Here is a 15,310-nt window from a genome sequence, read left to right on the forward strand (position 1 = left end):
AAAGTGATAAAAGCAGCACCTCCAAGAAATCCAAAGCAGCCGTTGAGAAAAAGTAGGAGAGAAGCTGAATAAAGTTACAGCAAAACTGCATCTAAAATAATCAGGAGGAACTATAAGTGGGTTAATCTAGCAATGCAGTTACCGCTCCCAAACCGGTGACTAATTCAAACAAACAAGCACAGACACAATGTTATATTGAATCCCTCCACGGTCAATAACATTTAATGATATAAAATGTACTGAAATCCCACTTCGTATTTATAAACTTAAATTTTAAACAAGTTATAATCATCATTAAAGAACTAAAAAATATCAACATTTATCTTATTGAAAAACAAGTTTTCCATGCATTATGCTCTCTGGCAATAAGGGTTGTGTGTTTTTTAAAATTGGAGTGGCTATAATTACATTTATTTCAGCTTTAGCAAACCCATAGATCCAGACCCTTCTCACAGATTGTCATTTTGATGTAGGCAAGAGTGAGTTACCCTTTGCATCTCAGACAAGATCTATGTTTGCTGTACTGCACAGGCCCTCATTACAAATTAGGCGTAATGGGGTGATGTAACTACGACACATGGTAAATACAGTTAACCCTGGGCGAGGTATTTAACACGTTTTAACTTGTAAATGAAGAATAACAATCAGAATGGGTATTAAGCAGAACATATTTCTCTAGTTTTTCTTTTTTTATGCCCCCTCTCGATACATTTCGTTAAGTTTGACTTCTAGGAATCTATGGCTCTCACTAAAAGTGCAGAGCTAAGTTCCATCCACAGGAACAGTAATTGCGAGTTGTGTGATAAGTATCACATCTTCCCAGTTTACCCTGATAAAGTCAAAATTCAGGTCAAACCTGCCGAATTTTAGCAGGTAAAAATGGCTTTAAAAACAGGAAAAACAGGCATTCAAACAGTTTAATTTACCAAACACAAAACAAATGGCTTCCAACTATCACAAACAACAAACACACTATTAAGACAAAAAAAACTCGACAACACCAATCTATGATGATTTCCAAAGCATTTATTGGTGAATACCAAATGCTAATCCATTGTTAAATGCCAAAGGATGGGTTATCCTAACATATCCTTCAGTATTCGTTAGAACAGTGATTCCAGAGTCAACTCTTAGGCCTAGATTTACAAACATTTTGCATCACACATTTTGGGGATTTACTTTCCAGCCCAAAACTTGTTTTGCACTAGAAAGTCACCTGAAAGTAACGCAAACCAATGCAAATTGGGAGAGAGGATATGGCATAACGTCCAGAGCTTTCGACCTTGGAGCTGGGGAACTAGGTTTGTCTCGGTGTCGGCTCAACATCCTATGATTCTGAGAAAATCACTTAATCTCCCCATGCCTGCCAAAATGAATGTTTCCTTGTGTAAAGCAACTGGTGCTCATGTAATGTGCTCCAATACATTCGGGTCGAGTTTGTGCTATATAAAACTACATAAAAATCTCTACTTTGCCTTATTTGGTGGTCCTTGGGTGTTCTCATGCAACCACCTATTTTGCACAATAGTAGACAGGATTTTGTACCAAAAATAACACCCCTTTAAAAAAGGGTTAGAAGGGAGAAATGCTTTTATTTCTATTAACTTTTTTCACTTTGCCTTTGTGCTGCACTGTACAGCACACATCTGATGAGGGAAACAATTTAAAGTGTGTCTACGCATAATATTTTGTACTGGAAGGTCATGCTGCCCGTACAAAATCGATGCTATACTCACACATACACCATTGCACTGTTGTCCACAGGTGTGTGTGGTGGTCGGCAACCTGATTGTGCACCTGCGCAATGCACAGACAGGACATTGCCTGTAAATACGGCATTTTCATGCTCTGTCCCTCTCACCCAACACTGCTCAGAAATTCTGGGTGCTGTGCAACGTTTTATAAGAGTTTTGTAAATCTGGCCCCTTGACTGTTATCGGAAGGCAACCAAACAATTCATGTGTCTATAATATGCAGTTAAGGAGGTGCATGTGATATTCCGCTCCACTGGTCCTCATGATGACTTTGCAGCAGAAGGCACATTTTATTCGCCAACCAACGCGAATTATGGGAGTTGTGTCTTTATAACTGTAAGGTCCAAGCACCATAGCACAGAAACCTAGTGCTTTCCTCCTCTTCATTTTATCATTTGTGACCACGCTTTCATGCTCATGAAACTCAAGGTCCCTGAGAAGTTTTCCATAGAGATTTAGGTCAGATACAAGTGGTGACTAATGGTTCTATTTACGGGGTTCAGCCTTTTCCTTGTGGCCGCAGGGCATAGGGCTCTACCTGATGAAATGACCACTTTTAAGGTATATGTGTTAAATCGGGAGTGTGATGATTGAAACACACCACAAATAGCGGTTACAATACTGTATTTACTGTTAAGACAACTTCATCCACTCCCCTCCAAGCCTCCCAATAACTTCCATTGCTCTCAAACTACAGCACCAGCATCTTCCGCCCTCAATCAGGTTCCACCACGTGTTGTGCTACGACAGACAGATGCAGGCTTTTTGGCTCCTTTTTTTCCTTCGTCCTCTTTAACTGTTCATTCCTCTCCCTGTCCTTGCACAAAAAAGTGCAGCTGAGGTTGTTTTGAATTTCTTGTGGAGTCACAGGCCATGATCTCCTGAAGGTGAGATGGCACCATTCTCTCATATCCTAATGGAGTGGGTCCAAATCTAAGGCATATCTGTGGAGGTTTATTCGAACTGGTGAATCAACTCATCCCTGATTGGTCTATAGTCTCAGAAGAGGACAACGGCAAAGTTCTCTACTCCTCCTCATCCTCACAAAAGATGAAAAGGCCCAGGCCAAAGGCTCTCATTTTCAAATTGACTAGTTGACTTTGAAAAAGGTAAAAGTCTGGAAAGCTTTTCAGCAGTCACCTCCATCATCTGATCCTGTGATCTCTGGTAAACACACTGGGGAGGGGAATTGAGGTGCTTGATGGTCTCAGTGGGAGTAAGTCAGTGTTAACTCTTACAGTCTGTCTTTACAACTGGGATACACCTCTGGGGGACTTTCTTATCACTCTATGTAGTCACTGTAACATGGGGTGCAGGGAGTTAAGACCGAGGGTCGGCTTGAACAGGGTCAGGCAGCTCATGACAACTCCTGTTAGTGATGCTTGGACGCTCGGCTGTAGCCAGCAGGCAAACCCAGGATATATCTCTGCTCAAGCGCAATAAACCATCTTGGTTTTCTAGACAATTCTGTGTACTCATCTCCCACATAGAATAGGATATTGGCTATATAGACAGTTGGAGATATTCGATTTTGTGTTTAACTGATAACATGTCCACTTCCATTGGACTGACAAAGCACAGTGGTAACATCTGTCCTGTGACATAAAGATCTTCTTTGGCATTTTCTAGTTTATGTTCCTTACAAAAGGACCGAATACCCCTTCATCTCTCACCTAGCTAGAGTCATTGAAACTCAGAAGAACTTTTGGAGTAGTTTTGGGTATGATATTTTAGATGGTCACCCTGTTTTTGAGTCTGTTCACTGTTATATACATTTGAATTTACATTGTTGGCTTGCCAGGGACTGGTGCCAGAGCCCTTTGATATAAATGTGCAATGTGTGCTCTCAAGGTGCAGGCTCAATTTTCCTGAATGTGCAATCAAAATGTGCTTGTTGATAAAGAGGCTGAACAAACGCTAAAATGTCCTCACAATAGCATCTACTGAACCATTCAAAATCTTATTAGCACCACATGAGCAATTTCTCTTGTGATTTTATTATGGCGTTCTAAAACTAGGTGTTACAAGGGCATTATGAAAATATTTTTACTTCTCACATAAGCCTTGCAGTCACTCTTCTTTGAGACAAACCGGGGATTAAGGGCCATATTTATACTTTTTGACGCACAACTGCGCCAACGCAGTTGTGCGTCAAAAAATTTAACGCCGGCTAACGCCATTCGAAAGCGCCATGCGGGCGCCTTATTTATTGAATTACGTTAGCCGGCGCTGCCTGGTGTGAGTCTTTTTTTTTGACGAACACCAGTCAGCTGCGCCGGCTAACGTCATTCCATAAATAAGGCGCCCGCATGGCGCTTTGGAATGGCGTTAGCCGGTGTTACATTTTTTTACGCACAACTGCGTTGGCGCAGTTGTGCGTCAAAAAGTATAAATATGGCCCTAGGAGTTTCCATCTTCTTCCATTCTGCCGCTATAAGTTGCTTTGGCTATTAGCAGCTGCTTGTTAGAAATGGGGTCTCTAGTTGGCAGTCAGTTTACACTCTGTTCAAGCAAGGACCCTTACTTTTGCCAGGGTAAGGGAGATACACAGCTCAGATAACCCCTGCTCACCCCCTTGGTAGCTTGGCACAAGCAGTCAGGCTTATCTCAAAAGGAATGTGTAAAGTATTTGTACAAACACATACAGTAACACAGTAAAAAAACACCACAATAGGACTCCACACCAGTTTAGAAACATAGCCACTATTTATCCACATCAAACAAGACCAAAACGACAAAAAACAACATACACAAGCAAAGATATCAATTTTTAAAGTAAAAAGAGTCTTAATCCATAGAAATCAATGGATGTTTTGTTTTAGCACAAAGTACCTGGTATGCGTAAAAAATAAAGCCGCACGGTCCAGCGTGCATCGGAAAAGCAAGCGATGCATCGATTCCTTTCTTGCAAGTGAAGCCGTGCGTTGATTCTTTCTCCGCTGGGTAAGTGATGCGTCGGTTTCTGGACCAGCAGCCTTGGATCCATGCTGTGATGTTGAAGATTTTGACGCCCAGGGACGATGCGTGGAAAATCCGGACACACAGCAGCAATGAATCCGCGCTGAGCTTGCGATGTGTTGATTTCAACAGCACTGCGTTGATTTTTCAGCTGCAGTACAGGTGCTGTCGATTTTTCTGCTGCTTGGCTTCGGTGCATGGATTTTCACACTGGTTCTACCAGATTCTCCAACCAGGGGCCCAGGGACTGGATGTGGCACCACTTGGCAAGTCAGGGGGTCTCAGCAAGAGAGCTCAAGTGCTGGCAGATGAAGTCTTTGATCTCCCTGAGACTTCTTAACAGGACGCAAGCTCAGTTCAAGCCCTTGGAGAAACTTCACAAGCAGGATACAAAGCAAAGTTCAGTCTTTGTCCTCTTTAAGGCAGAAGCATCAACTGCAGACCAACCCAGCGAAGCACACACAGCAAAGGGGCAGTACTCCTCCTCTAGCTCTTCAGCTTCTCTCCTTGGCAGAGGTTCCTCTTGATCCAGAAGTGTCAAACCTAAAAGTCTAGGGTTTTGGCCACTATGTATACTCATTTCTGACTTTGAAATAGGCAAACTTCAAAGTAAAGGCTCTGTTGCTCACAAGATCCTGCCTTTCCCAGGCCTAGCTTCAGACACACTCCAGGGGGCTGGAGACTGCATTGTGTGAGGACAGGCACAGCCCTTTCAGGTGAAGGTGTCAGCTCCTCCCTCCCCACTCTAGCCCAGGAGACTCAACAGGATATGCAGGACACACCTCAGCTCCCTTTGTGTCACTGTCTAGAGGGAATTTACAAACTGCCCAACTGTCAGTCTGACCCAGACGTGGATTCCACAGGCAGGGAGAGGCACAAAATGGTAATCAAGAAAATGGGCACTTTCTAAAAGTGGCTTTTTTTAAACAGACAATCTAAAAAACAACTCTACCAAAAGATGTATTTTTAAATTGTGATTTCAGACACCCCGAACTCCAGATCTTTATTTGCTCTCAATGGGGAACTAAAGTGGTGTGGTCCTTGCGGTGTGGTCCTGGCGCAAGGACCACACCGCTGACAACATGACCGCCCTCAAGAACGCTACCCGCAAACACCACCACCTGATCCGCGCTGCCAAAAGGAACTTTTTCACCGACAGAATGGACAAAAACAGCTACAACAGCAGAGAACTCTTCAGCATCGTCAAGGAGTTCTCCAACCCCAGCGCCAACGCCAACGCCGTCACGCCCTCACAGGATTTGTGCGAATCCCTCGCCACTTTCTTCCATCGCAAGATCAGCGACCTCCACAACAGCTTCGGACACCAGACCCAACCAAACACCACCGAACCCGCATCCCCGGCCATCACCCTCAACAACTGGACCCACATCAACACGGAAGAAACCAAATCCATCATGAACTCTATCCACTCCGGCGCACCTCCAGACCGTCGTCAACTCTTCTTTTTCTTCTGCTACCTTCCCCGAATGCTGGAAACACGACGAAGTCAACGCCCTACTAAAGAAACCTACGGCTGACCCGAGCGACCTGAAAAACGTCCGCCCCATCTCTCTTCTGCCTTTCCCAGCCAAAGTAATAGAGAAGACCGTCAACAAACAGCTGACCACCTTCCTGGAAGACAACAACCTGCTCGACCCCTCACAAACCGGATTCCGAACCAACCACAGCACAGAAACCGCCCTCATCTCAGTCACAGACGACATCAGAACCCTGATGGACAACGGTGAAACAGTCGCCCTCATTCTTCTCGACCTCTCAGCTGCCTTTGACACCGTCTGTGACCGCACCCTAATCACCCGCCTCCGCTCCACCAGGATCCAAGGCCAGGCCCTGGACTGGATCGCCTCCTTCCTCGCAAACCGTTCCCAAAGAGTTTACCTCCCTCCGTTTCCCTCAGAACCCACCGAGATCATCTGCGGCGTACCTCAAGGCTCATCACTCATCCCGACACTCTTCAATGTCTACATGAGCCCCCTCGCCAACATCGTACACAAGCACGACATCATCATCACCTCCTACGCCGACGACACCCAACTTATACTCTCCCTCACCAAGGACCCCGCCAGCGCCAAGACCAACCTACAAGAGGGTATGAAGGACGTCGCAGATTGGATGAGGCTCAGCCGCCTAAAGCTGAACTCTGAAAAAACGGAAGTCCTCATCCTCGGCAACACCCCGTCCGCCTGGGACGACTCCTGGTGGCCCACGGCCCTCGGCACCGCACCGACCCCCACAGACCACGCCCGCAACCTCGGCTTCATCTTGGACCCTCTTCTCACCATGACCAATCAAGTCAACGCCGTGTCCTCCGCCTGCTTCCTCACCCTCGGTATGCTCCGCAAGATCTTCCGCTGGATCCCCGCCGAGACCAGAAAAACCGCGACCCACGCCCTCGTCACGAGCCGCCTGGACTACGGCAACACCCTCTACGCCGGGACCACAGCCAAACTTCAAAATCGCCTGCAACGCATTCAAAACGCCTCGGCCCGCCTCATCCTCGACGTACCCCGCAGCAGCCACATCTCCGCACACCTGAGACACATGCATTGTCTCCCAGTCAGCAAAAGGATCACCTTCCGACTTCTCACCCACACACACAAAGCCCTCCACGACAAGGGACCGGAATACCTCAACAGACGCCTCAGCTTCTACGTCCCCACCCGCCTCCTCCGCTCCTCTGGCCTCGCACTCGCTGCTGTCCCTCGCATCCGCCGCTCCACGGCGGGTGGGAGATCTTTCTCCTTTCTGGCGGCCAAGACCTGGAACTCCCTCCCCACCAGCCTCAGGACCACCCAGGACCACTCCGCTTTCCGGAGACTCCTAAAGACCTGGCTGTTCGAGCAGCGATAATCCCCCCTTTTCCCCTAGCGCCTTGAGACCCGCACGGGTGAGTAGCGCGCTTTATAAATGTTAATGATTTGATTTGATTTGATACTTTAAAGATATTTAAAGGCAGTCCCCATGTTAACCTGTGGGAGGGATAGGCCCCGCAAAAGGGAAAAACAAATATGACAGTATTTCACTATCAGGTCATATAAAACACACCAGTACATGACCTACCTTTTAAATACACTGCACCCTGCCCATTGGGCTACCCAGGGCCAAACTTAGGATTGAGTTACATATAGTAAAAGGGAAGGTTTTGGCCTGGCAAGTGGGTACACTTGCCAGGTCGAATTCACAGTGCAAGACTGCACACACAGACACTGAAGTGACAGATCCGAGATATGTTTACAGGGCTACTCATGTGGGTGGCACAAAACATGCTGTAGGCCCACTAGTAGCATTTGATTTACAGGCCCTGGCACCTTTAGTGCACTTTACTAGGGACTTATTAGTAAATCAAATATGCAAATCATCAATAAACCAATCACCAACACAATTTAGACAGAGAGAATATGCACTTAAACACTGGTTAGCAGTGGTTATGTGCCTAGTGTTAATCCTAAAGCCAACAGAAACTGGTCAGAAAACATAGAAGGAAGGAGGCAAAATGTTTGGTGATGACCCCATAAAAAGGGCCAGGTCCAACAGTGCTTAATATGGCCCTCATTATGACATTGGCGGTAAATCCCGCTTACCGCCATGGTGACGGCCGCCAACATACTGCTGCAGTGGCGAAAATCTGTTCTCCATATTGTGACACACACACACCAGTCCAACAGGATACCACCACATACACAAATCCGCCAGCCCAGAGGTTAGTGTTAAAGTGGCGGTACCAACACCCATACTGTTACGCCAACAAAACAATGCCCACCACATTATGACCCATGAATTGGCCAATACCAAAAACACACCATACACCCACCCACCCACAGCACTATGAAACACACACCCACATTACCCACAACCCTTTACAAATACAAATTATTGCCACCATACTGACACCAAGACCACTGAGCCAACTAGACACACATACCACTCACGCACCCCACTTCACACACCCCACCACATTACACAACACCCATGTCTGCATTAAGGCACCTCCATTTCACAGATGAGGAGTTGCGGGTCCTGGTGGAGAAAATTGTCAAGGTAGAGCAACAGCTGTTTGGAGCACAGGTCCAGCAATTATCCATTGCCAGGAAGATGGAGCTATGGTTGAGGATCGTGGACAGGGTGAACGCCATCAGACAGCATCCAAGAACGTCATCAGGAAGAGGTGGAACAACCTGTGGGGGAAGGTATGCTCCGTGGCAGCAAGGCACCAGCTCGCCGTACAACGGACTGGCTGTGGACCCCCCACCTCCTACCCCACAGCTCACAGCATGGGAGAAGCAAGTCTTGACACTCCTGCATCCTGAGGGACTCACTGGAGGAGCCGGAGGACTGGACACTGGTGAGTCAACATTTACTACTTATCATGCCCCATACGTGCATGCCATCTCACACCCTCACCCTCACTCCCATCACTACACTCCATCCCACGCCCTGCACCTACACATATGACTAACCCCAATGCCATCCCCTGCATGCCATACCAATGCATGGACAGCTCTCCCAGCCCTGCATGGACACCCATCACCAAAGCTTGCACAGCATAGGGGAACTAACAATCCCACAATACATCACCATACACAAAGGTGGCAGGGCAGCTCGAGCTCCAGACAATTAGGGAACTGGGGTCAGTGGGCACATTGTCCAGGGGACAGGAGCACAGGGGAACAGGGACACTGGGAGGACCGCTGTGCACCAGGGGGAGGACAGGCCCAGGGAACCGACTCTCCAGGAGGCACTCACCAATGTCCTGGGGGCCTACCAACATTCCCAGGACACAATGAGCCAGATCCTTATCAACATGCAGGAGAGCAAACAGCTGCAGGAGGAACACCATCAGGAGATCAGGGAGGCCTTGCAGGCCCTCAACACCAACATGATCTCCATAGCATGGGTGCTGGCAGACATGGCCAACATCATGAGGAAATCAACAGCACAGCAGTGGGCCCCTATCACTAGCCAGTCTATTGACCAGTCCTCCACTTCTGCTGCAGCTAATGGGTAGGAGGCCCCGCAAAAGGGACCCACAGGTCACCAGCACCCCTTCACCTGCAGAAGGTGAACCACCCCATAAACGATCCCTGCAACCAAGACAGAAGCCAGAGACACTTGCCAAGACCAAGACCACCGCCAGGAAATAAGACTATCCTGATTGTCCCCCTTGTGTCCCACCCTGTCACCTTGTCCACTTTGAACTGCCTTTGCTCTCCTTCCTATGGACCCTTGGCCACTGGACATGTGCTACAAACAGACTGGAAGAATACCCTGGACTTTCCTCTACCATCACCTCATTCCATTGCACTTTTCCCTCAATTTCATAGCACTACAATAACCCCCTTGAACACAACTCGACTGATTGTATTTTATGTGTTGAAAATGTGCATTTAGGGGAACAGTCATATCTAGTGCACATGATCTGAACACTGTGATAGCATACAATTAATGACCTGTAACTGTCTGTAGTCATCACATCAGGACACTGTTGTCATATCACCAACATCTGTAAATGACGAGCCGTAGGTGACAGTAAGTTGAGATGCAAAGGAGGTGAATGCTATTATGCTACAGTCACACAGATGAAATCAATAGTCAGAGCAATGTTTAGTTCCACTGTCTCACCTGTGTGTCATTGGAAGTATTGACGTATGACTGATGTCCTGTTGTCTAAATCCTCATCCTCTGCCTCCTAATCCTCACTGTCCTCAAGGTCCACTGCTGCCACAGTGGCATTTCCAGTCTCCAAAGGCACATGTTGTCTGAGGGCCAGGTTGTGCAACATGCAGCATGCCACTACTATCTGGCACACCTTTCCATGTGAGTAGCACAGGGATCCAACTGTCAGATGGAGGCACCTGAATCTGGCCTTCAGGAGGCCAAAGGTCCTTTCAATTATTCTCCTGGTTCACCCAAGTGCCTCATTATAACGGTTCTCGGCCCCTGTCCTGGCATTCCTCACAGGGGTCAGGAGCCACATTAGTTTTGGGTAGCCAGAGTCACCTGCAACTATTGAGAGACAAACATTAGCCTTGCACAATGCTATGGGGAGAACACCTGAAGGCATACACTGACATACAGTGGGTGGGGACTCTGGCTCACCTATTAGCCACATCCTGTGCCTCTGTATTTGGGCCATCACATTTGGGATGCTGCTATTTCTCAGGGCGAAGGCGTCATGCACCGATCCAGGATACTTGGCAGTGACATGGTAGATGTACTGATACGCCAGGCACACCATTTGCACATTCATTGAGTGGAAAGTCTTCTGATTCCTGAACACCTGTTTATTCTGGCGGGGGGGACAAACGCAATATGTGTACCGTCAATCGCCCTAATAATGATGAGGATATGCCCCATTGCATAGAATCCAGCCTTCACAATGGCCAAATCGTCTACCTGGGGGAAAGCAATGTAGCTGCACATGTGTTTCACCAGGGTAGACAATACCCTTGCCAGCACGATTGAGAACATTGACTGTGACATTTCAGCTGCCATGCCCACTGTCAATTGGAAAGAACCAGTTGCCAGGAAATGGAGCACTGATAGCACTTGCACAAGAGGGGGGATCCCAGTGGGATGATGGATAGATGATATCAGGTCAGGCTCCAATCGGGCACACAGCTCTGTGATTGTGGCCCTCTTCAGTCTATAGGTGAGTATAATTTGCCTGTCCTCCAGGCTAGCCAAGTCCACAAGGGGTCTGTACATGGGGGCTTGTCTCCTCCTGCTATTCATCTGCAGCGGTAGGTATCTAAGGGACACAAGAGTGCTTAGGCTGTCACAATTTGAACAATGGAACCACCACCTCAGTGTACATACATCATTAACGTGATGGGACAGTTGGAATGGCAATGTATGTGCAATTCTAGGCAACGATGCAGTTAGGGAACATCTGAGCGTTGCCCACTACCATGAAATGGCAACTGCCTGTCCTGTATGTAGGGACAGGTAGAAGTGAGGTAACTCTGCCAACGTTGGGCGTCGTGGCGGAAGACGGTCTTGCACTGCTATGCAATTCCTTATTGGTTAATATGGGGCTCCATGGAGTACAGTGACCAATGGGGATTAGCGCCGGCGGTGACGGTGTACACCGCCGCAGGCGTGACCGCCATTTTCTGTCTTTAACCTCACTTGGGGACAGATGTAATTTTGCTGTTTGAGACGTGCAAAAAGCACATTGCGATGCCCAATCCCCGTTTTGCGAGTCGGTAACCTGGTTACCGCTTCGCAAAACGGGACTGCGAGTCGCAATTAGGAAGGGCTGTTCCCCTTCCTAATTGCGAGTCGCAGCGCGCTGTTGTATTGTTTTGTGACCGCGGTGCTAACCCATTTGCAAAAGGGAAGGGCTCCCCAGGGGACCCCTTCCCCTTTGTGAATGGCATTGAAAAAAAAATTCCGACCAGGCAGTAGTCCTGCCTGCTCTGAAAAAATGAAACGAAAATGTTTTGGTCCGTATTTATACTTTTTGACGCTAAACTGCGCTAACGCAGTTTAGCGTCCAAAAAATTAGCGCCGGCTAACGCCATTCTGAAGCACCATGCGGGCGCCGTATTTATAGAATGGCGTTAGCCGACCGGCGCTGCCTGGTGTGCGTGAAAAAAAACCACGTACACCAGGCAGCGCCGGCGTAGGGGAAAATGGCGTTTGGGCGTCCTAAAATGGGGCAAGTCAGGCTGAGGCAAAAAAATCGCATTAACCCGATTTGGGCCATTTTTTTACGACGCCCATCCCCCATTAACATGACTCCTGTCTTAGTAAAGACAGGAGTCATGCCCCCTTGCCCAATGGCCATGCCCAGGGGACTTTTGTCCCCTGGGCATGGTCATTGGGCATAGTGGCATGTAGGGGGGCACAAATCAGGCCCCCCTATGCCAAAAAAAAAAAAAAAAAAAAATACTTACCCCAACTTACCTTTTCTTCCCTGGGGTGGGTCCTTCCATCCTTGGGTGTCCTCCTGGGGTGGGCAAGGGTGGCAGGGGGTGTCCCTTGGGGCAGAGGAGGGCACCTCTGGGCTCATTCTGAGCCCACAGGTCCCTTAACGCCTGCCCTGACCCAGGCGTTAAAAAGAGGCGCAAATGCGGGGGTTTTTGCCCCACCCACTCCCGGGCGTCATTTTTGCCCGGGAGTATTAATACCACGCACATGCCTCGGAGTAATTTTTTAAGACGGGAACGCCTACCTTGCATCTCATTAACGCAAGGGAGGTGTTCACGCCAAAAAATGACGCTAACTCTATGAACTTTGGCGCTAGACGTGTCTAACGCCAAAGTATAAATATGGAGTTAGTTTTGCGTCTAATTTGCGTAAAAAAAAACGACGCAAATTCGGCGCAAACGGAGTATAAATATGCCCCTTTATTTTTTAGTTTTCTAATGAATCTCGTTTTCCTTTAGGAAAAACGGGCTGCATTACAAAAAAAAAAAACTCCTTTATTTAAAAGCAGTCACAGACATGGTGGTCTGCTGTCTCCAGCAGGCCACCATCCCTGTGAGTACTGCGAGTCTCAAGGGGGGTCGCAATTTGCGACACACCTCATTAATATTAATGAGGTGGGCTTTTGCGACCCCCTTGCGAGTCGCAGATGGTGTCAGGGAAACCATCCTACATTCTGAATTGCGACTCGCAATTTACAAGTCTCTCTGACTCGCAATTTGCGAGTCGCAATTCAGACTATACTTACATCTGGCCCTTGATTCCTGACTTTCCACAGGACAACACCTACACTGCGTGTGCTGCTGTGACCTGTGTCTGGAACCTACTATGGCCGTGTGACCAGGGAAAGGGCCCCTGCCTTCACTTCGGAGGAGTTGGAGCGACTGGTGGGTGGGATCCTACCCCAGTATGGACTGCTGTATGGGCCTCCAGACCAACAGGTGAGTACACCTTGGGCACGATGCATGTGGGAAGGATGCATGGAGATGTGTGTGCAAGCATCGTGTCATTGTGGGGGGAATGTCTGGTGGAAGTGTACATGGTGGGCACCGGGCGATGTGTGTGCCAATGGAGATGGAAACGGGATTGGTGGGCCATATGTTTGACAGGCTTGATTGTATGTGTAATGGTGTCCTCCTGTCTGTATTACCTCTGCAGGTCAGCACCCATCAGAAGAAGGGATTGTGGCGTGCCATCACCAAGGACATGTGGACCCTGGGGGTCTATAGCAGGCGGAGCACCCACTGTCAGAAAAGGTGAGAGGACCTGAGATGCTGGGCACAGAAGACCAAGGACGCCCAGCTGGGCATGGCCTCCCAACGTGGAAGGGGTGCCCGTCGGAACCTGACCCCCTGATGGCATGCATACTGGCAGTGGCCTACTCAGATCTAGATGGACGCTTGAGGGCATTACAGAAGCCACAAGGGGGTGAGTACAGTGGGAGTTACTACAATAATTGGCAGGTGGCATGGTATGCGGGTGGTGGGTGTGTTAGTCGGTGCCCCATAATGCCAGGTCAGACATTGCAGCGTGATCCAGCTCAAGGTTAATGGGTGTCTAGCAAATGTAGGTAACCTAGCTAGGTTGCATTCCTTGTCAGACAGGGCTTAGTGGGTCCAAGGAGGGTGCAGTTGGCGGTGGTTGGCCCTCATCTTGCTGTGTCATCTATCCAGTTGAATGCCAGTGCAATGTACAGTGCTCAATCCTGATCCCTGTGTGTGATGGTACTGTGTATGCCAACTGCGGTGTTGGTGCTGGAATTGACCCTGTGCCTCCTTTCTCTCCCTCCCCCCTTTCTCCTTCTGTCATCCTGATTATGTATGCATTAGCATCATCTGGCGGAGGAGCAGGGGCACCGGCGACAGAGGGAGCTGCATCCCACAGGACCCAGGAGGCAGAGTCCACCGACTCCGAGGGAACCATTGGGACAGAGGGTGAGGGGAGCACCATGGTGGAGACAGGAGGTGACAACACAGACTCTGATTCCTCCTTTGATGGAAGCTCCCTGGTGCCAGCACCGGCCTCTCAGTAGCCCCTCTGCGAGTTGCCTGTGCCCGCTCACTCAGGAGGGTGGGCATATCCTTCTCCCCAGGCACCTCAGGCCCTGCCCCAGTGAGCCCTGCTGCCCTGAGTGAGGAGGCTATTGACATCCTGAGATCCATCTCTGTAGGGCAGTCAACCATTGTGAATGCTATCCAGGGGCTGGCATCCCAGATGCAGCAATGCAATGCATTCCTGGAGGGCATCCACGGTGGATAGGCGGCCCAACAGAGATCGATTCAGGCTCTGGCCTCCTAAATAAGGGCAGCCATTGTCCCTGTTCCTACTGTCCCCCCTCCAACTACCACTTTCCAGTCCCAGTCTCCTGAACCCCAACCCATCCCATGCACACATACAGACGAGCATGCACACAAGACATCAAACAAGAGTGGCACAGTCAAACACAGGCACCACACTTCAGGCCACAGGCACTCACGCAAACACCAGACATTTGCACACACAACCACATCCACTGCCTCCACTGTCTTACCCTCCTCCTCCTCCTCCACCTCCCTTCCAGTCACTTCCACACTCACACCTGCATGCACTTTAACATCCTGTGCTTCGACATCCACCACCTGCATCACCACAGCAAGCAGCACACACAC

General features: G+C 48.7%; 1 protein-coding gene across 1 annotated transcript in view; it reads right to left on the reverse strand.

The window, feature by feature from the left end:
- LOC138290833 (uncharacterized) overlaps window positions 1-15,310 on the reverse strand; it is a 322,008-nt gene that overhangs the window by 126,095 nt on the left and 180,603 nt on the right. The window lies entirely within an intron of this gene.

The sequence above is a fragment of the Pleurodeles waltl genome, chromosome 1_1 (assembly GCF_031143425.1).
Source record: "Pleurodeles waltl isolate 20211129_DDA chromosome 1_1, aPleWal1.hap1.20221129, whole genome shotgun sequence".
Taxonomy (NCBI): Eukaryota; Metazoa; Chordata; class Amphibia; order Caudata; family Salamandridae; genus Pleurodeles; species Pleurodeles waltl.